The following is a 23,721-nucleotide window of genomic DNA, read 5'->3' on the forward strand; positions in this document are numbered from 1 at the left end:
AATCGAACACGACCAATCTTGGAACACTTGTTTGCATGAACAATATTTTTCACAAGGCTGGTTTTGTCTGTGTCATTAAATTTACATTTCATAAGCACTACAAGCTCGTTCACAGTCATGCTTGAATTTATCTTAATGAATCCAGGAAATATGTGTTCCTAACATACTAATCATCATTTAAATATGCAAAATTTGCAAATGGACTTTATGCAATTTGCAAAAAAACACAACCAAGTTACTACATGTTTTTTCTCTCTTTCTTTCTTTCTTTAAAATTTGAATTTTAAAAAACAAATTTTGTGCATTAACAAAAATAACAGAAACATTTGATGAATGACGCTAACCAATTTTGTCGATGATTGATCGGTTGTAATGGACCAATCATCAATTATTAGATTTTAACCAATTCCCAACACTAATTCAACCTTATCCATATTTCCGAAGGGGTTTCCCCCAACTCCCACATCCAGATTCCACAATGGAATGACTTGACTGTCATATGATTTGGAATCGTGACAATAGGACGATGAAGACTACGGTAGAATTCATTTTTTAAATCATTGAGTTAAATGTAACTGGCTACGATTTCATGGCATGAGACTGATTTTGTTATTGTTTGTTAAGACCCGTGAAGGTCCGGCTTAGAATTGATCTTCAGTAACCCATGCTTGTCGTAAGAGGCGACTAACGGGATCAGGTGGTCAGGCTCACTGACTTGGTTGACACATGTCATCGGTCCCCAATTGCGCTGATCGATGCTCATGCTGTTGATCACTGTCTTGTCTGGTTCAGACTCGATTATTTACATACCGCCGCTATATAGCTGGAATATTGCTGAGTGCGGCGTAAAACTAAACTCACTAACTCAATACTATGCAACTACATATGTGTCTGTGAGTGTGAGTGGTTAATGCGTTGGCTCGTCACGCCGAAGACCCGGGTTCGAATCCCCACATGGGTACAATGTGTGAAGCCCATTTCTGGTGTCCCCCGCCGTGATATTGCTGGAATACTGCGAAAAGCGGCGTAAAACCAGACTCAGTCAGTCTGTCAGTCAGTCTAGTGGTTAAGGCGTTCCCTCGTTATGTCGAAGACCCGGACTCGATTCTCCACATGAATACAATGTGTGAAGCCCAATTCTGGTGTTCCCCGCCCTGATATTGCTGTAATATTGCTAAAGGTGGTGTAAAGCCCAACTCACCAATTCATTCACATATGTCATCAAAACAGCTTAAAAGACTCGGATAATGACACTAGTATGAAAGATATGGCAGAGAACATATCTGTGAATTCATTAAACCATATGATTGTGTGTATTGACCAAACAATACATGCATGTGGACCAGACTATGTTTGTAGATGGATCATACTATAGTCGCGTATAGATAAAACAACTAGTGTTGGGAATTGGTTAAAATCTCATTATTGATGATTGGTTCATTACAACCGATCAATCATCGAAAATAATTGGTTATCGTCATTTATGAAATGTTCCTGATTATTTTTGTTAATGCTCAAATAAGGAAAAAAACATGTAGTTCTTTAGGGTTTTTTGGTGCAAAATTTCATATATTTAAAGGATGACAAGTATGTAAGGAACATAAATTTCTTAGAGTCTTTAAGATATATTCAATCATGACTTGGAACGAGCTTGTAGTGCTTGTGGAATGTAACAGACAAAACCAACCTTGTGAAATATATTGTTTATGAAAACAAGTGTTCCAGAATTGTTTGTGTTCGATTATGAGAAAACATGATCGAATGCTTGGTCGTATAATCACTGCGACCAATCTTCGCTTATTTCAATTAATCGGACCACCACTAAAAAATTTTACCGTGAATGAATCAAACTACAGACGTGTATGATCACTCTGTATTAGTATAAATCCGTGAAAGTCCGGGTTAGAATATTGATCTTCAGTAACCCATGCTTGTCGTAAGAGGCGACTAACGGGATCGGGTGGTCAGGCTCGCTGACTTGGTTGACACAATCATGTCATCGGTTCCCCAATTGCGCAGATCGATGCTCATGATGTTGACCACTGGATTGTCTGGTCCAGACTCGACTATTTACAGACCGCCGTCATATAGCCGGAATATTGCTGAGTGTGGCGTAAAACTTAACTTATTCACTCACTGTTAGTATAGGGATCAAACTATATATGTGTATGGATCAAACTATTCTGTTTTTGAATCTGTCCTTTTCTGCACGGATTCCCGAGTCATCTTTGCTCCTGTGTTCGATGCTAGTTATGAGCATGACCATTCTGTCTGTGTTTGAATGTACCAATATGGACCGCATGTGTCCTTGTTTCTAACCATACTAGGCAAATTTGAGTCTCACACCAGCGGCCTGTTAATAATCATGACTGGACCAGACGACTACTCGATTGGGGTATCCTCCCAAAACGTCCACATCCCAAAACTTCCACAGCTTGTAACAACAACATTTCTGGTTGACTGCACACACTTTAGCATACTGACTACCCCAGTCTGTAATGGTTTAATCCAATAATCAGTGATGAAAAAAACAATCACTTAGATATATATTATATATTTCGTTAAGGCAGGGTTATTAACAAAAATACATATCTTTTCTAGTTACATATAACAGTCTATGTAGAACATTTATATAGAACTTGCGTCCTATAGTGTCCAAAATTTCACATTTGACAGTCATAACCCGGTCACTCTGTACTGCCTTCTGAAGAGTATGGTGTAGATCAACACGGCTGTGATAGGGCCGTTACGGTGATGACATTATATACCGACACAGTGTCACTGCCGTAACACGCAATCTTTTACCTATTACATATTCTTTAAACATTCTGAAATATTTGACTGACAAATTTCATTAAATCATATTTTAAAGTAAACATATAAAACTGGCTACTATTAAAATTTCAGATATATTAACTAACTGCTTTCTTCTCTACTAAAATCTCTACTCTCCTAAGTCAGGTGAAGTAGCATTATCTGTTGTTTCAGTTCAGTGCACTTCCCGGGCTATCCTATTACCTAAAGAGGGGTGATGAGCAGTTGTTGTTTTAACAATGTGTGGTTGTATTGGGATGTGGAAGTTTTGGGATGTGGAAGTTTTGGCATATAACCCTCGATTGGTATTTGTGGAAAACGATCCGTGCCAGGTCCTCTAGCTACAAATCCACACAATCAGCCGTCACAGAACCTGACCACCCGTCTCATTAACTCGCCCAAGCATATGCAGATGAAGCGCAAGGATGGTTTTTGTGAATTTGCTGTGTATCAGGTGATGGGCAACAATTCTTCCCACGATGACTTTGATGGCTATCATGTTTGAATGACTTTATGATGAAATTAAACGAATTCTTATGATGTAGTCGGACTAAGGGACTCTTTCAGCATAGACTTAAGACACGATTCATCTGTATTGAACATGTGTTGTGTCTCTAATTTATATCCAAGCCTGTGTCTGTCTCCCAGTCAAGATTACAACAAATCAAAGAATGTAATGACCAAGGACCAAGCATAACATGGTGTCAGAACAAGCGAAGCCACACGCATTCGTTAGGACTGGACGACAACCCACTTTCAGGGCAATATAAAGTGCACTGCCCGCGCCGGGTGAATGGACTTTCACGTGGTGTGTGTGTGTGAAAAATGACAGAAAGCGATAACGGACATTCTCAAGCTTTCACGACGCTTCCTACGTGTTTGATGATCGAAAAGTGATCATTGGCATTACAAGTGACATTAACTCAGCCGATTCCTCATCTTGAGGGCGAGAATCGTGAAATTCAACTTTCTCTCTCTGGCGACATCGGATGTATGGTGAACTATACGGGACATAATTTGTAAATCATGGCAGAACTCACAGGTATTCCAATTTCGAGTTTAGACTTAAAATCCAGTAATTTACCAGAAGCATTTCGTAAATTTAAACAAACATGTCAATTTATTTTTGATGGACCATTGGCTGACAAAACAGAAGTTCAATATCTCATGCTATGGATTGGTGAAGAAGGTATGGATATTCTAGAAGGATGGAATCTTTAGGAGGAAGATAAAGGGAAGTTAGATGTGCATTGGACTAAATTCGAAAGATATGTGAAACCCAAATCAAACTTCAGAGTAGCTAGATTTCAGCTCAGAGCTCTCAAACAAGAATTTTCAGAGACAGTGGATGCATTTATCACCAGGGCGAAAATTCATTGCAGCCGAATGTGAGTACACAGACACAAACGATCAGTTGCTTGACAGTCTCATTGCAGGAGTGAATAATGAAAGCATTCAGCGAAAACTAATTGCCAAAGACAACACTCTTACCTTAGTTCAAGCCATGACAATTGTACGAACGTACGAAGCAACAATGACTCAAATGAACAACATTCAAGACACCAAAACTGTTCACACAGCGACAAAGAACAGTGAACAAAAGGACAATAGACAGTTCTTCACACGTTACAAGAAAGCTCCTTTCAAAACGGGACAATGTTGGAATTGTGGACTAGATCAAGGACGTGATGCTAAATGTCCAGCAGAAGGCTCGACATGTTCTTTCTGTAAAAAACAGGATCACTGGGCCATTATGTGCATTTCCAAGCAAAAGTTTAACACAGACAGTAACGAACGAGGACGAAAGACAACAAACACAAGATCTCAGTCAAGAGGACGATCACATTTACGCAGAAGACAAGTTCAAGCCAGACACAATAAGAAGGTGCATGAGCTGACAAACAATGACAATGGAGACACAAATGTGAATGACATGACAGACGATTTCAAGGATTTTGTGTTGGACACTATAGACATTGAACATGAGAAATGTGATACAGATGAACAATTTTGTGACAGTATAATCATTGAATCAATCTACAATGATGGTCCAAGGAATCAAGCTTTTGCGAACGTTATCATTACATTCAATGACATCAGTCATACAGTCCGGTGTAAAATTGACACTGGTGCTCATTCAAATGAAATCCTCTCAGAGTCTACAAGGAATTTGTACCACAGCAACACTCTGAATGTGACTATGAGAAGCATCTCAAACCGACAAACATAAAGCTGAAAGCTTACGGAGGTTATCCTATCAAACAGTTGGGAACATGTGAATTGAACTGTAGCCATAGGGATAAGTCATCAAAGTGTGAATTCCATGTGACAGAAGCCAACGGAAATACAATGCTTGGACTACGTACATGCATTGACCTTGGGATTGTGAAACTGAACTGTGAATATTCTCATTGCAACACATGTCATAAAACTAGTGACATTTCAGACCTTCACAGGGACACAAGGTGCGATCAAAAGTGCTCATCATTTGGTAGCAAGAAAGGAGATCCAAAACAGGATATGTTAGATCAATTTGCAAAATGTTTTCAAGGAGTAGGGTTATTTCCAGGTGACTACCACACAGAGTTGCGAGCTGATGCAGAACCAGTTATTCATCCTCCACGACGCATCCTAGAATCACTCAAAATTCCTTTGAAGAAAGAACTGGAACGAATGACAGATCTTGATGTCATTGAGAAAGTAGACTGTCCTACCGACTGGGTTAACAGTCTAGTTTATGTCACAAAACCTAATGGAGATCTCAGAATTTGTCTAGATCCACACGATCTAAACAAGTTGATCAAGAGAGAACATCATTACACAAGGACTGATGTTTTACCCTCTCTATCCAAAGCAAAAGTATTCAGTTAGCTTGACGCGCGTTCTGGATATTGGAATGTCAAACTGGACACTGAATCAAAACATTTGACGACGTTCAATACACCATACGGTCGTTATTGTTTCAAGCGGCTACCCTTTGGTCTGGTCTCAGCACAGGATGTCTTCCAGAAGAAGATTGATCAGACATGAAGGTCTACCCGGTGTGATTGGGATCACTGATGACATTATTGTGCATGGTGAAAATGATGCAGACCATGATGCAAACTTAACTGCTATGCTCAGACGGACAGAGCAAGTTGGTCTGAGACTGAACCCCGACGAATGTGATGTGAAACAGGACAGTGTGAAATTTTTCGGCAACGTTAATCAGCAAGGATGGTCTGAAGCCAGATCCGGACAAAATTTCATCAATTGTGAACATGGAAGCCCCAAAGTCGGTCAGTGAAGTGCAGTCATTCCTAGGTACAGCGAACTACCTAAGCCGTTTCACACCCAACCTTGCAACCACCACAGCACCGTTGCGTGACCTCACAAAACAGGACATAGAGTTAACTTGGGGTCCAGAACACCAAAAAGCATTCCAAAACTTGAAAGATATTCTTCTTTCAACTGATGTATTGACTTACTTCGATGTTCCAAAATGGACGACCAGTAGCATATGCTAGCAAAAGTCTGTCTGAAACAGAAAGCAACTATTGCAACATTGAGAGGGAAATGCTTGCAATTGTGTTTGGTCTAGAACGCTTTCACCCATATGTTTATGGCAGACATGTGGTCATTGAATCGGATCATAAACCGTTGGAGAGCATAACGAAGAAATGCTTGGCGAGTGCTCCTCCAAAACTGATGAGGATGCTGCTACGCATACAGAGATATGACTTTGAGGTGAAGTATGTTCCTGGAAAGGATATACCAACTGCTGACACTCTTTCAAGGATTCCTGTCAGTGGTGTGGAAATACCAGACATGGACATTACCATCCATGAAGTAGTCAATGTCTCACAGTCAAGATTACAACAAATCAAAGAATGTAATGACCAGGACTAGTAGCTAGTAGCTTTGAAGAAAACTGTCATGACTGGATGGCCAACTTCAAGGAATCAGTGTAGTGCTGAAACCCAAGACTTTCGGAACTATCGTGACGAAATCGTTATCTATGATGGCATCCTATTGAAGGGTGACAGGGTTATTATACCAAAGCAGCTACAGGCAGAGGTTCTTGATCGAATACATGCTGGTCACCACGGCATTGAAAAGTGTCGATTGAGGGCCTGAGCGTCAGTATTTTGGAACTGTATTAATTCTGACATTGACTTGATGGTCAAGAAGTGCTCTGTTTGCCAACAGAATCAGAGATCACAACAAAAAGAACCATTGATTCAGATTGACGCAGCACAACCATGGACAGTTGTTGGTTCTGACTTGTTTGTGTTGAATCGAACCAATTAATTGTTGCTTGTCGACTGCTACAGCTCTTTCCCTATCATACGAAAACTGAAGTCCACTACCTCAACAAGTGTAATCAGTCACTTGAAATCTATATCCTGAGAATATGGAGTGCCAAATGTTCTCATAAGTGACAATGGGCCACAATATAGCTCCAATGACTTTGCCAGTTTCAGTCAAGAGTATTGTTTCAAACATGAGACAAGTAGCCCACACCATCCCCAAGCCAATGGCAAGGCTGAACGTTATGAAGGTGTAACGAAACATACCCCACAGAAAGCACTAGAGGCTGGAGAAGATGAACACATGGCAATACTATGTGTGAGGACAACCCCACTTGCTCCTGGAATTCCATCTCCAGCTGAACTGTTTTTCAATCGAAAAACACAGTCAAACCTGCCAGTCGTGAACAGACACGAAATGAACGAGAACACAGTTAAAAAAATTCAAAAACGGAGAGATAGAGTGCTTGCTAACCATGACACAGCAAGTAGTCTTATGTCCGAACTCAGACCTGGACAAAGTGTAAGGATACAGGATCCAGTAACTAAGCGTTGGGAGCCAGCACACATCAAACAACCCCTTAGTGAACACCCCAGATCATATGTTGTTATTGGAGAATCAGGGCAACACTATCGCCGCAACCGACGACACATTCGAACAACTGGAGAAACATTCAAGTTTCAGCCTGATTTAGACATGGATCAGGAGACACCTGTTTCCATAGAGACTAAACCTTCACCTAGTCCCAACAGTTCAACTATTAGAACTCGAAGTGTTTCCTTTGACGAACCTATGATTCCGAAAGCATAAGGACATATGGTGACCAGATCAGGAAGAAGAGTTGTGGCCCCTGTGAAACTTGATTTATGACTTTAAGCTTCAAGCTTTACGCAATCAAAGACATTTTAATTCCAGTATTACCGATTGACACTTTCAGTATTACTAATTGACATTTCTTTTCATTAACATTTCAAAGAGGGGAGATGTCACATTACGTGATTTAATTTCGTTTCGGTTAGTTCACGGTAATACTTTTAGTCAACTGGGAGTTGTCTCCCTTGGTAAACAGTGCGCCAAGATATGGCGAATGTAACTTCATCTTGAAGATTTAACTTTTCAGTTTAATGGACATTTACGTCATCTTTTCGACCAAGGACCAAGAATAACACGTTTCACTGTATCTGTCCGACTAAGTTTGGGGTAGCTTTACCAAACGATCCGTGAAGAACTTATATGTCCTTCCCCCTCAACCCTCATTTTCAAGTCCAATTAAAATAAAAATATCCCACGCACACAAATAAACATCACAGTTTCGAATTCAGCGGGAAATTTCCTGTTTCTTGATACCATCCACTATTAGTTCAGACAAAGTTCAAGTGCTGAAAATGACCTTTCAAAATAGGCTTCATCGAAAATGTCGCCATTTTTGACACAGTACGAAATCGCGATTCACAGCGTTATTTGCTGTATGTTTTGAAATATGAAAATCGGATAATTACTGGGAGTATTGAATTTCAAAAATAACATATTCATGATCACTGATATCAGTTTTACATGAAATCGTTGATGATAATTCTGAAACGTTGCCGATGAATCTAGAATCGGTTGGGATGTTTTCGAAAATACACTTGTAAACATGTTAGCATAAACAAATACAGAGTGAAATCCAATATTTGTCACGCTGGGCCCCGATCCACAAAGCGTTCGTAGCCCTTAGACATTCGTAAGTCTGTGGTAAACTGTAGGGTTACCACACTTCGTAACGTTACGAATGCTTTGTGGATCAGGGCCCTGGTGAGCACTCAGTTGAGACCATTGCCCCGCACATCTACACGCAGTTCATCTGAAAGCAGCCCAGACGGCGGATGAGAATATTGAATTAATCCTCGTCATTTCATCTTACCGACATCACGGAAAGCATCCTCAGCGGAGTGGTCATCAATGACCTCAATCGGAACATCGTCGCTGACGGTTGAGCCTTTATGTGATGAGCGGGGCTTCTGAAGTTGAGAGTATATTTCGGTGACGATTTTCTCTGTCTCCGCTTGAAAGAGACCGTGAACATTTTATTAAAGAACAAATAAACTTTGTTTGTTTTTTACTCTTTTATCTATTACATATGAAAGATTTGTGGTTAGACTTATGCGGAACACCAAATTCATTTTTAAAAAACTTGTGGTTAATTAATACCGAGCGATTAAAAGTTGCCAAAAAGTCGCCTGCTTCACTCTCGCCCGCCAACGAAACCACAGACAGGTTACGTAACTCTGTCGCCAGAGCACTGCAGTGACGTCATATGAGGAACGATTTTCAGTTAGTTGTATAGAAAGTGTGTAGCACGCTCATCATTTTGATGGTTTCTCGACATCAACGACGACATGCCAAATCGTTGCTTTGTCGTCAATTGCTCCTAGGGGTCTGGCGATGGTGTCACCATGCACAGATTTCCACAGAACCCTGCAGTTCCTGCTAAATGGGTTATGTTTGTGAGTGCGAAGCGAGCATTGTGGAAGCCTGAAACGATATCTTACTTGTGTTCAGATCGCTTCACGGAAGTTAAAGAATCAAAACTACTTATATATTTATTTCCGGTCACAGGCCTGTAGTACAATGCATTTATAAATCAATATTTACATGCATGGATAATATACATGAAGAAGGGAAAATAATCAACTTTAGGTTACATTGTGTTCTGAGATATATTCTGTCCTAAACAACATGGCATAGTAAACAAACATGGACAAGTTTTGAAGTATAGTATGGGTTTTGTTATTCAACAATGCTGAGAATTTATAAAGGTTTGGATGGGCACAATAATATTTCTTAATATACAACTTTCTGATGGAATTATAAGCAGGGCAAATTAAAAGAAAATGATATTCATCTTCTATTTGGTTAAGATCACATAGTTTGCAAGTTCTATTTTCTTTTTTGACATTTTTAAATCTTCCACTTTCGATAGATAAATCATGTGAAGAACATCTCAATCTGCTTAACGCTATCCTATATTTTTTTACGTTTAGACATGAAAGATAAGTTTCGGAGTCAAAAGTACATTTAAACATCTTATAATACAGACATTTACTGGAAAGTGATATCTTTTCAAACCATTCTTGCAAATAGATATCTTTTAATCTTTGTGTTAGTTCTAAAATAAACTTACCCTCAGAATCAACATACTGATCGTTCCATACAAAACCAAACCCTTTCGAGAATAGAAAATGTCTAACAGCAGAAACCCAATTTGTGTGTCCATTTTTATCGAATAGCATCATCATATTGTAACATTTTTTTGGTAGCCTATAAGAAGGCATCTTCAGTAATTTTAACCAGTATTTTATAACTCTGATATTTGTAAGTAAGTGCATCGGGTATTTACCACATTCTCTATACACCATTGTATTCATCGTATTGGATTTAACACCAAGAAATCTTTTACATGTTTTCAATTGAACTCTTTCAATATCACTGTAATAATTCAAACCCCATATTTCGGCTCCATACAATAGAATTGGTTTAATTTTGGCATCAAATATTTTAAAGTATGAACTTATATTTATGTCACCAAGTACATTTAATTGTTTAAAGATACCTATCATGACCTTTTGTGCTTGCAAACAAGCGTAATTAACATGTGTTGTCCAAGATAAACAATTACTAAAGAACATTCCCAAATATTTGTACGAACTGGTGCATTCTAATTCTTCACCTTTATACAACCATTTCTCGTTTTTGATAAACGTCCCCCTTTTTTAAAAACTACTACTTTAGTTTTATTTCTATTTACAGCTAATTTGTACTGGTCACAATAATTCTCAAGTTCTTGTATAAGTCTTTGTAAACCTGCAACAGTGCTTGAGAATAGCACGATATCGTCTGCAAAAGCAGAAGAAAAAATATGTACTAGGTCAGGGTGTAACTGTATTCAATACTCACAATTGTTTTCAATTTGGGTTGCTAATTCATTTATGAAAAATGAGAATAAAAATGGGCTAAGTATACAGCCTTGTATTACCCCGATTTGTAGTTCAAACGAGTCTGAGAATTCATTGTTATTCTTAACACAAGCTTTAACATTTTCAAACATATTATGAATAATTTTTTTCATTTTAGGACTTAGACCATGGGTATTAAAAATAGACCATAGCTTTTGTCTATCAACTGAATCAAATGCTTTTTCGAAATCAACGAAAAGTGTATACAGTTTACCACCTTTGATGTTGAGGTATCTACTTTGCAATATAAACATATTGTCAGTAGTCGTATATCAATGTCTAAAACCTGCCTGAGATTCATTTATTTTATTCAATGTCTCTCCCCAAGTTACTAATCTTCTGTTAATGATAGAAGTGAAAACCTTACTAAAAAAACTCAAAAGATTAATGCCTCTATAGTTATTTGGATTATCGATACTTCCTTGTTTATGGAGCGGGACAATAATGCCGATTGTCCAACAAGTTGGAAAACTACCATTTTCTAATATTATATTGAATAATAATTCTAAATATGGTGCTAAAATATCTGCCGAATTCTTAATTAACTCGGGTATTACGTCATCAGTACCTGGTGATTTATTGGGTTTTAAGCATTTAATGCTGTCCAGAATCTCGTCCCTACTAATAGGAGAGTCCAGCATATCCTCTGTTAGCGCAAAATTAGGGTCAGGAGACGTTGATGGATTTGCGTCGTCAACAAAGTTATCAGTATTATTATCCGTTTCTAAGTTGAGAAGATTTCTAAAATGTTGATGCCACTCATTCATACTAATATTGTTTTTTGCTACGATAGAAGTGTTCAAAGTTTTCAGTTTAAGCCAAAACATTTTTGAGTCCCATATGCTATTTTCTATGTCTAACCGCTTTTCTTTAAAGTAATCAAGTCGCTTTTGTTTACATACTACATTATATTCATTTCTTATCTGACAATATTCTTCAAATGACCTGTTATCTTTCGATTTTCTAAACTTATTTAATAGGTTACAACGTTTAGTTTTAAGTTTCTCACATGCACTATCATACCATTTGTTTGATATTTTCTTTGATGTACCAATTTTTCTTTTCATATTTTCCGCAGCTAAACAGAGAGCATTAGTGACATATTTAATGCTGTCATCAATATTTGTGAATGCATTATCAACTGATTTATCAAGTAATGATTGAACATGATCCGAAAACAGATTCTCTCTAAATTGTTCAGCTTTATCGTTTTCCCAGAAGAACTTATAAGCATTATTTGGATGTGTGTCACACCCGTCATAATATCTAACATGATCTGTCTTTACTGATAGTGTTATTGGTAAATGATCTGACTCGATACGAGATTGTATGCTAAAAGCACCAACAAAGTCAAATAATATCGATGATGAGATAATGTAATCTATTAGGCTTGTACCATTATTGCCTATATACGTAAAATCCCCAGTTTCTAGGTCGCTGCCACATCGCCCGTTCATAATATGGATATTCATGGTAGAACATAGATCTAGTAAGGTTTTACCAAAATTGTTTAGAGTTCTGTCGGCGGAAAAACGTTTTAGATTAAAAAATCAATTAAAAGTCCCAATAGGATTCTTTTTGATTTTCTGTGTATTCTAATAAATCATCCTCTACAAAGTCCAGGTTTGTGCCAGTTCGAGCATTACAATCACCACCACAGAGAATATAAACATCTGGTAGATGAGATACAACATCTAATAATGAATCTTGAAATAAAATTATTCCATTTTTACAATGTGGATATTGTTTATCGTACCATGACGAGCCTTCTGGTTGAATGTATACACATGCGTAGAGGATATCTCTGTCCAGACCAAATAATGCACGATCAAATAGTATAAAAACAGCGTTTTCTGTTGTTTTAGTCCATTTCAGATATTTACAAAACTGGTCACGTATCAAGACTAATATCCCACCGGAAAGTCTTCCACGGGTAGATATTTTATCTGCTGCTTTTACAATCACCTCAAAATCAAGGAAAATATTATGGATATCTATATTCTCCTCCAAGTTTCACTAATTCCAAATGACATCAAATGATTTGATATAATCAATAAAATCATTATCATATAATTTGTGTGTTATCCCTCAATATTCCAAAACACAAAGTTTACAAAGTCCGATGTATTGTTAACAGTTGCAGAGGTCACATCTTTCTGCTCCGGTCGTTTCCGATGCGCCGTAAAATGTTTACGATAATCGTGGCCTTGGCCCCACCCTAGTGGGAGTGTTCCCTTGGAGGGCGACGCGAATCCGACCTGAGACCACGACAGGGACGACCTTGGCTGTTGCTACGCTCTCGCGAGGTGTTCCCAGCATGGTGTGAGGGGAGACTGGGTGGGTGCAGGTGTGTCTGTCGTCCTATCCGGGTCGTCCCAGGGTGCTTCCATCAGTTTGTTACCCTTGAAATAGTAACGTATGTTACGGTTTTCACTGCGTCGTCGTTGAAGTTCCTTGCGTTGGTAAGTTGTGAGGTCGTTAGCAATCCCCACCCCCTGGTCCTTCAGAACACTCCTCATTTTCACCGATTGCCACTTATCCTCCCAATGACACATGCGAGCTATAATGGGCCTAGCCTTGTCACCCTTCTTAGTAGACAGTCTATGTGCCCTTTCTATATCTCTCAGGACTAAAGGTGGGAGATTCTTCACTAACCTGGCCTTATTGAGAACTGTCAAAACTTTATCCTTACTCTTAGTGTATGTCTCTCGTTGACCGCTCTCAGGCACATTATATAGCACGACATTGTTTCGTCTGCTACGTTGCTCTTGATCCTCCAGTTTAGTGTCTAATTATTCCAAATACTTCTCAATACCCACTGTCCTGTCATTCAAAGCCTCAATATCTAATTTCATCACATCCTGCTCTTGTTTACTAGTGTTTATGTCCTCTCTGAGCTCGTGGATGTCAGATTTCATGTCTCTAATGTCATCTTTGATAGATCTTATATCCCTAGATCATTTATCCTCACTCGCCTTTATCTGTTTCACAATGTCCCTCCTCATCTCATCTAGACAATCAATAGGACCGGGATTGAGTTCTATATCTCCTGACAGATGTAACGTTGAAGGAATCAGTTTCTTTACTGGGAGAGTTGCTGTTATCAGATGTTTATAGCACAAAACACTGGTCAGTCTTGAGCTATCTGTGACATCACTATTGTCGCACAAATGTAAACAAACATTTTCCCCAGTCAGTAGATCACCTCAAGACGCCCGGTATCAGCACAAACCTCCACATATCGCACAAGGGAAAAGGACAAGATGAGATGTATAGAGAATAGCACAGCACAGAGAGTCAGTCTGCCGGGTACATCAGAGCTGGCGGTGTATGGGGTGTAGGAGTCACAATGGCCGACCTGTCGGCTACCCCTCGGGTGCGTAAAGAGCCCGATCCTCGTTCTGTAGAGCGATAGGTCTATCATAATTAGTTCATATAGATGCTCTAGTCCCTTATAAAGTAGTATTGACAGTTAGTCGTCAAATTTCACGAGGCAGTTTGATAATTACCTAAATTCTCTCAGCTGCTGTGTTCCGTGACATTGTTGATAGGGGCGTGTAACTCTGTAGGTCTTACTAGTTGTAGTAAAATATGTATATGATTGATGACCATAAAGATTTTCCATGACACAATTTGTAACATAACGATTTCTTCCTCGGAAGTGAGGTTGTGGTCGAAGTAACAATAATATTGTAAGTAGTATTATATTGTCACCCACCTCGCTGCCAGGAGAGAAATTGTTATGTTATAAGCTATGTCGCAAAATCCTATTGGCCATCAATCAAATACATATTTTACTACCAGTAGAAAGTAGTTTTGATTTTGTAACTCGGTGAAAACAAACCTAAATAGCATTTATCCTCAGACTGGCGTATGTTCGCGACAGGGCGCCGCCATTTTTGAAAATCGTGATGTCACGGGCTAAAGTCTGTTAGAATTAATGAGATTATGGTTTGTTTTCATCAAGTTAGAAAATCAAAACTACTTTCTTCTCGTAGTTAAATATGTATTTGAATCATAACCAAAAGGGTTTTGGATGACACAATTTATAACATAACGATTTCTTCCACGGAAGCGAGGTGGGGGTCGAAGTGACAATACTGCGCGATAAATTTCTTGCTACATTCCCATGGTTAATGTCCACTCACCAGTATGTAGATACTAGTCAATGTACGTCTTTATATTTGCTCTTATAATCCTAATTAGTTTATTATCATACTTGTATGCATTTTGAAACTAAATAAAAAGCAGACGATCTGCTGATACTTATAGTGAATTTATAACAGAACTGTAATATCTAGACATTTGATAGTTTGCCAATGTGAATCATAATTCGCACACACACCTTAGTGTATGTTGTCTGTCTCATTACACTTCACGGCGAAAATAATGATTCTGTTGAATGCTACGACACATGAATAAAAACAAAATGCAAATATTAAAATTAAAACAGATTAAAGTTATAGGAACACTGTCAGGCTATTACCTTGTTCGAGGAATGTATCCATCAATATCCAAAAAAACGAGTGATATGCCATTCATCTGCAGCTGTTCCAAGTGATGTGTCTTTTAACAGTTTAATATACGAAAAAGTGATGCATCGTTTCAGGTATTTCACATTGGTGTATAGTCTCATTAGTCACCCAAGATAGCACACCTGGCAACTAATTGCATAATGTCCGCCTTTCTTTAAAAACAGTAATTTAGTTAGCCAATAATGGGCAATCAATCAATGTATTGCCGGTTAATCCTTTGAAAGAAGGACGTTGTTTTTACGCAGACACCGACACGACAGAGTGTATTCAGTATAGATTAGTAAATCTACATACATAAACACTACCTTTTGACAAATCCGCTGGTAAGATAAAAGTAATTAATCAATCAGCGTGTTATCGGTTAATCCTTTGATCGATGTTTATAATGTTGAATATTTACTCCAGACACAAGAAATGCCAAATGGGAACCTTTGTCAGGTAATCTAAGTGTGTTACCACTAATTATACCTGTTTTAAATTCATTAACTGACCATCAAGTGAATGATGACAAATAACATGTGTAGGTTTATACCAACAAAGGAGTATTAATTGCTGTATTGCATGTGAAAACATATGGGCCGACACTGTTTTGAGAATACAAACAGATGTTTACATGACATGATTAAATATCGAGGTAAAAAACACAGAAATAGGATCAATTTGGATCAGTCATTATACAAATAAGGCCTAACGACACCAAGCGATTTTGACAGAATCGTCCATGAAATCAAGTTGTAACTCGGAAACTAGGCAAAGCAGGAGACAAAATTAAATGACAGTAGATTGTGAGAACATATAGCTTTTATTTTCGACAACAGTTGTCACGATTTCAGGTTTATACAAACCTGTAAACAAGACAATTTACCCCCTGAAATGTAGATGAATTCTGCATCGGCCCTCATATCTATTCCTCATATGACATGACAGAGACGCCCCGCTCTGATTGGTTGAAATTTCGTTCGCGGGTGAGAATTGTGCACTGTTATCAAAAAAGTCGATTTACGTTATTTAAAGGCCGAAGTGAGTAGTTTTAATGACGGGGTTTCGTTTATAGCGATGCCAGTTAGTGATTTATGTATTTGTAACCCCCTAGAGTATATGTGATCTTTAAACATGCCTTGCATGTCTTTCCCTTGACCAGCGAAATACGAATGTACTTATGCCATCTAATAAACGATTATATTTCATGTACTGAGGAGCTATGTCCTACCTGTCATCAACATAATACAAAAACTACTTTTCACTTGAGTGGTATTCAGGAAGGTAATTTGGCTTAGATCAGTGTTTGCCCTTAACCCGAAAAAACTGCAGGCCCTAGGGGCCCAGAACCATGAAACGTTGTGGGTCCTGATCAGAATGTGTAGGCCCAATATTTATAAGCAATTCCAAGCAAGCAAACAATGTGACAATTGTCAACCTGAGTTAAAGAGTTTAATCTAACTCTAGTGACTGACTCGTCTTCATTTACAACAAAATCAACATCCATGTCTTCTGAAAAGTCTGTAAGCTACATCGCTTCCTCGAAAACGATAGTCGTTTCACATGTTGATCGAGATAAAGACTAAAATTACTGAATGATATTTTCTGAAAAATAATGCTCTTAGTTATTGAAGATGAAAAAGGTGTCAACCAAAAGGACCTGTACAAAACAAAAGCTGCGGGTCCGAGTGGTTTTCAGTCGGCTTCGGGCCTAAGGACCGACGGTAATTTCGAACGCTGGCTTAAATAAGGGCTAGTCAGATTTCTTGCAAATTATCATCGTAAATACTAGTAACTCAACCAACATTGTCAAACAAACCTACTTACTGTCTGTCAGTTTTTGAAAATGACACTAACGGAAAATACGAAATCGTATACGAAAACGTATCCGTACTCTTACACAATGGATTAATTGTCAGTTGTTCACCATCCGCTTCCTCCTGAGTTTCCTCGTGATGAGCCTTTGCCTCCTCCTCAGCCTCTTTGCTGCCGCCTTGGTCAGGATGCTGCACCTCCATGTACACCCCTGGGGAAAGTGCAGCAGAGTCTTGGGAACAGAAACAGTAGTAACACCAGAATTGTAACAAAACACCAGTTACACCACACTAGTCACACAACAGTAGCTATACCACACTAGTCACACCACAGTAGCTATACCACACTAGTCACATCACAGTAGCTATACCACACTAGGTTACTCTTTATGATCAAGACCACGGTGAAACTCATGCACTCTGTCTATAAGAATGTTTGTGTTTCTACTGCTGTACAATTCCTAATCGAGACGGATGAAGGGAATACTTTGATCCCAAGCAGTATATCACGGTATTGCCCACTTGTGTTGGAAATCTCATAATTGATGATAGGTTCATTACAACCGATCAGTCATCAAAATAGTCGGTTAGCGTCAGTTATCAAATTTTCGTATTATGTTTGTTAATGCACACCAAAAAATAAATTAAATTTAATAAAAACTAAAGAGAAATGTAGCTCTCTTGTTTTTTTGGGCGAATTGCAGAAAAATGCAGTTGCAAATTTCACATCTTTAAAGGATGACTATTATGTTAGGAAGATATGTTTCCTGCAGTCTTTAATATAAATTCAACCATGACTTGGAACGAGCTTGTACTGCTTATGAAATGTAAATTTACTGACACAGACAAAGCCGTCTTTTGAAAAATATTGTTGATGCAAACGAGTGTTCCAAAATTTATTGTGTTCGATTATGAGAAAACATGATCAGTTGCTTGGTCGTTTAGTCACTGCGACCAATATTTGATTGTTTCAATTAATCGGGCCACCACTATTTCCCCACATAATATATCTCACCGTACATATCAACACTGATCTTCTCAGGGGATGATCCAACAAACGGACCAGTCGCATTGGGGCTGAGTTGTTCCCCCTTGGCAAACCACGTGACATTAGATCCAGGGTCAGACACATATCTGAAGGTCAAGGTGAAACTGGAGTTCTGCAGCGGCTTCACCATAGTTACGCCATCGGTATAATCAGGAAAATACGGAAGTCCTGGGGAAACACAACAATGCAGTCTTCAAATACTGGCTGAGTGAGTAAGTTTAGTTTTGCGCCACTTTTAGCATTATTCCAGCAATATCAGGGTGGGGGACACCAGAAATGGGATTCCCACATTTTGTCCATGTGGGGAATCGAACCCGGGTGTTGAGCGTGACGAGCGAACGCTTTAACCACCAGGCTCCAGCACCGCCCCTTCATACTGAGGAGAAGGAGAAGTATACCTCTCAATTAATTTCAGGATACATTTAATTTTCAATTGAAAGTATCACCAGTTAGCGATGCAGTATTTATGGAAATGAAATGTACTAGCGCTTAGTCAACACTCAAAGGGGGCGTTAGGGTAGCCTAGTGGTTGAAGCATTTGCCGTCGCGTCGTAGGCCCGTGTTCTAGTCCCACATGGTTAGCTTATTTCTGCTCTACCCCGACGTGATATCGCTCTAATTTTGCACACAGCGGTATAAAACTATATTCACACATGTAGGACAAAATATTATTTATGTCAGCTTCTTCTTTATTGTATTCACAACGCTTCTGGGCTTGTCCTTGCTCCTTCACTCACTCACTCACTCACTCACTCACTCAAAGAATACGTAATACCCTGTACATCCAGCATGGCCCAATGAAAGCTGTACATGGACCCATTTCTGCCGATTCCATTGGTGCCATTACATATGTAGATCCCCGTGTCTTGATAGCGAAGTGATGACATTCGCAGTATAGAGTGCGTGGAGTTGTTGGTTCCTGCTAGTGCTCGAACATCTGTGTTGCCGTACATGTGCCTCCAGGGCAGGAATGTCTTGTTGTCAGGGTTGCCACTTGCGGCGCACGTGAATGCCAAAGACTGTATGCCATCTTCGGATATCGATACGTTTGATGTGACTGTCAACTTTGGGCTGTCTGCAGAGAAGATATGAAGAGAAGCGGTGGAATAGCGTATATCAGACGTGATGTCATCTGCTCAGGTAGTACTTTTATATACTGAACCTGGATGCGTAAAAGTGGATGTGCTCGTATAAAGTGATCACATACTATTTATGACGTCGAACATCACAAAACAAACCTTTGACTTCTAGATCTGTCATTTAATATATCTTGTCAACCACCTAACAACCTATCTTGTACAGATACGAAACTAAAATATCCTTTCGTATTTTGTCCAGCACGGCGATTTGACGTGTAAACAGACACCTACTGTTTTGGCAGAGAAAGAGAACAATCTCATTAACTCGAGTTCGTCTGCAGATGATGAGGTTACTCGACGTCCTGAAGAAGTGAAATACGATCGTCTTTACCAAAGGGAAGAGTATCGACTCGACTTAGTAGACTTGAAGTGTCGTCGGCTAAACTCCGCATTATACAGTGCACATGCGCCGGATGTTGTGGTCGGTGCGATGCTGTCACAGATCTACAGTCGTGGTTAGACAGTATAGGGCATGGAACGGTATCTGTCAAGGGTGATACACAAAATACGAATGCAAGTCAAAACATTGACTTCACAACAGTCTCCTTTCCTGCTGACTGGGATCCGTCCTATTGCGCAGCTTAGTACAATAACCAGTCCAGAATTTTTAGACCAACTCATTCAACTGTATATATAAATATTAATCAGTCTTATTTGATACATCTAACCACTTGTATATTGCACTACGCTCCTTCTAGTCCTTGCAAACACGTCGTGCAGCGTGCACTGTCGTACAGCGAGCTCTGACAAACGGAAATCTGGAAATCGTGGAAATCTCAAAACGAGTCTGGTACAGACTTGATATTATATCAATCACATTGTACGCTACAAAAATACACTCTATAAGCGCAAAGAACATATAACAGGTGTAACCAGTGAGACAGATGAATTGTTAATCATTGTACGACCTCTTCAAACAGTGGCAGTCTGTGCCTAAACCGCGACATAAAATATAGAAATACGATTGTTTAAAACTTTAAAATTAAAATCAACTTGTAAATACCATTTTATTATGATACAAAGAATTGGAATTCAGTGTAACCATAGTTGTGTGTAGTGTCTCTTTTCACTTTCACACGAGAAACTTCGCATCGGCTGAAAAGTAGGTCTTTGTCTGAATTGGTTAATGAGACTCATGTTTCGGTTTGGCGTAGGGTCCATCAGTTGTGTTTAACATTAGATCAGACATTCAGTAAACATAAAGTACATCGATTTGAGACCGAATGGAACTCAACGTTGCCTCACTTCAACTCAGTGTTTGCCCTTAACCCTGAAAGCTGAAGGCCCTAAGGACCCAGGGCCCCTATTCTCGAAAGGATCCTAGCCCAAGGATGTCCTAACTTTGATCCTAGGGTCTAGGATGGGTGTCCTACCTTATTCTCGAAAAGTATCCTAGCGTTAGGATGTCCTAACTTAGGACAAATACTAGGATAGGTTCTGACGTGTCCTAAGTCTATCTTAGTGGAAGTCAACATAGAGTGGTACTTGTTTGTTCACCAATTTTGACGTCAAACAAAATAACTCGTCAAACTTACATTTGAATTTACAACAGCACACAGTTTTGATGAGTTATGAAGAGTTTCTTCAGTTCATATTATCAATTAATCGGTAATGAATAGACACACTTGTTGCAATGCACGCATTCTTTAGATCTACAAAAGAGATTTGTTCAATTCTTACCTATTCTCGGCCTTTTAATCCACAACATTGCTCTTTTCAGTCACATTCACGTTAATGTCAATGTCAAGGCCAACTTGATAGGGGAAGTAACTCCTGTTTATTTCCTAGGTGAATTTTTCAGTTTGTGAGATGACGCATAATGAGAGTTCAAGTCATGATTTTCATAAAAAAAACAAATACAATGAAAATATGTTTTACACATATCTTTAATATCCTTATTTCTTTTTGGCAGACTTTCAAATTCTGAAGTAAAATTATTTATCGCCTTGTCAAAATGAATTTTCCAATTACTTTAATGTGATGAAAATATCGAATAATTTCTTCTAGATCTACTAAGTCCATCAAAGCTGAATTTCCTTATATTATGTGTTTTTTTATGCCACGAATCATTGGTATTATTTAGGGAATCCCCAACTAAATGAAGGATTTTTTATATCTCACCTACTGAAAGAGCTCGCTATCCCTAGCTAGGATAGGAAGCACAAGAGATTTAGGACAGGGATAGGATCATTTCGAGAATGGGTCTTATCCTTACGGTAGGATGTCCTAACTTCTGTCTTAACTACTTAGGATCTGTCTTAGCTGGGACACTTTCGAGGAATAGGGGCCCAGAACCATAAACAGTTGTGGGTGCTGATCATAACGTGTAGGCCCTATTGTTTAGCTACAATATAAGTAATTCGCAGCAAACACAAAATGTGACAACTTACAGAGTTAAAGAGTTAAGTTTAACACTCGTGACTGACTAGTCTTTGCATTTCATTCGGGTAACGTGTTCGAGGTTAAAAGATCATAGCTTGAAGTAAATCTAAATTGCTTACTCGAAACAGACAACACCTGCTGGTAGAGATAAAAAAAAAATAACTGCAGGATATTTTTCTGAAAATTAATACTCTTAGTCAATGGGGATGAAAAAGCTGTCAGCCATAAGGACCTGCAGAAAACAAAAGCTGTGGGTCCGAGTGGATTTCAGTCGGCTTCGGACCTAAGGACCGACGTTAAATTCGAACGCTGCTTCAACTCAAGATTCGTGAACGATGCCCTACTCCAGCAATACTAAAGGGAATCACATGGCCAGTGTAAATCCCCGACAGCGTCAATTCGTGTCTGCCATACGTTTATGAAAGTCCGTGGGCATATTTGCTTCTCGTATTAATAACCATACATAATGTAAGAAGAATTTTGATCTAACTCATACACATATTATTCTCGCATAAACTATACTGAATAGTAAAATATGTCTTCTGATATTCCTGACTGATGCTTACTTACCCGTGAAGGTCTGGGTAAGAATATTGATCTTCAGTAATCCATGCTTGTCGTAAGAGGCGACAAACGGGATTGGGTGGTCAGGCTCGCTGACTTGGTTGACACATGTCATCGGTTCCCAATTGCGCAGATCGATGCTCATGCTGTTGATCACTGGATTGTCTGGTCCAGACTCGATTATTTACAGACCACCGCCATATAGCTGGAATACTGCTGAGGCGTAAAACTAAACTCACTCACTCACTCACTATTGATGCTTACATTTTTTATACATGCGAATAGTATTTCGTAAGATTCTTACATAACACACTCAAATAGTCCTTGTCCGAATATGCAGAGCTGTTGCCGTGCGTATACTTATTCAATGCATAGCAATTGATCTCGGCACCGTCATCATCTCGTGAGACTTGAAACATAACGTAATATTGTCTTGTGTGTGTATTATCATTGCCTGGTCTCACTACAACCGTTCTCCTTCCCCCGGGGCTTGCCTTCAGGGTGGGGCTGGCAGGAGACCTCCTGACCTTCAATGATATTGCCCCGGGGCGAGATGGATATCACAGGGTTCTGTGGCATGTCTGTAACATGTAATCAAATCTGAGTTTAATATGTTTTTTTAAAAACATCTACCATATACTTCCGTGTCGATATGACCCGTGAAGATCCGGGTCATATGGGTTGCTGAATTGATCTTCAGACTTCAAACTTGATTTTGTTCAAACTTGGAAATGGACACGTGACAGTCGTCTACACGCCGGGGCTCGTCAGTACGGACATGCGAGGTGTAACATTAAACGGAAGGTCACCAGCACTGACCGTTGAGACGCAGTCCCACAATGATTGTGGTCAAAACTCAGGAATACTCAGAAGTACTCACGCTGAAGGTCGTCAGTGCTCACAGTCAATTTATAATGTACACACTGATCATTGTCAATGCTCTCAGTCAATTCATAATGTACTCACACTGAAGGTGGTCAAGTGCTCACAGTCAATTCATAATGTACACGCTGATCATCGTCAGTGCTCTCGAAGTCAATTCATAATGTACTCACACTGAAGGTGGTCAGTGCTCACAGTCAATTCATAATGTACACGCTGATCATCGTCTGTGCTCTCCAGTCAATTCATAATGTACTCACACTGAAGGTGGTCAGTGCT

General features: G+C 39.1%; 1 long non-coding RNA gene across 1 annotated transcript; it reads left to right on the forward strand.

Annotated features, from left to right (window-relative positions):
• The first annotated feature begins 1,393 nt into the window (after window positions 1-1,393).
• On the forward strand, window positions 1,394-18,069 carry LOC124274076. The gene is made up of 2 exons (XR_006897847.1): window positions 1,394-1,435; window positions 17,980-18,069. It is a non-coding gene; the product is annotated as an uncharacterized LOC124274076 (long non-coding RNA).
• Window positions 18,070-23,721: the final 5,652 nt, after the last annotated feature.

This window comes from Haliotis rubra, unplaced genomic scaffold, assembly GCF_003918875.1.
Source record: "Haliotis rubra isolate DU_JTF1 unplaced genomic scaffold, ASM391887v1 Scf1872, whole genome shotgun sequence".
In the NCBI taxonomy this organism is placed as follows: Eukaryota; Metazoa; Mollusca; class Gastropoda; order Lepetellida; family Haliotidae; genus Haliotis; species Haliotis rubra.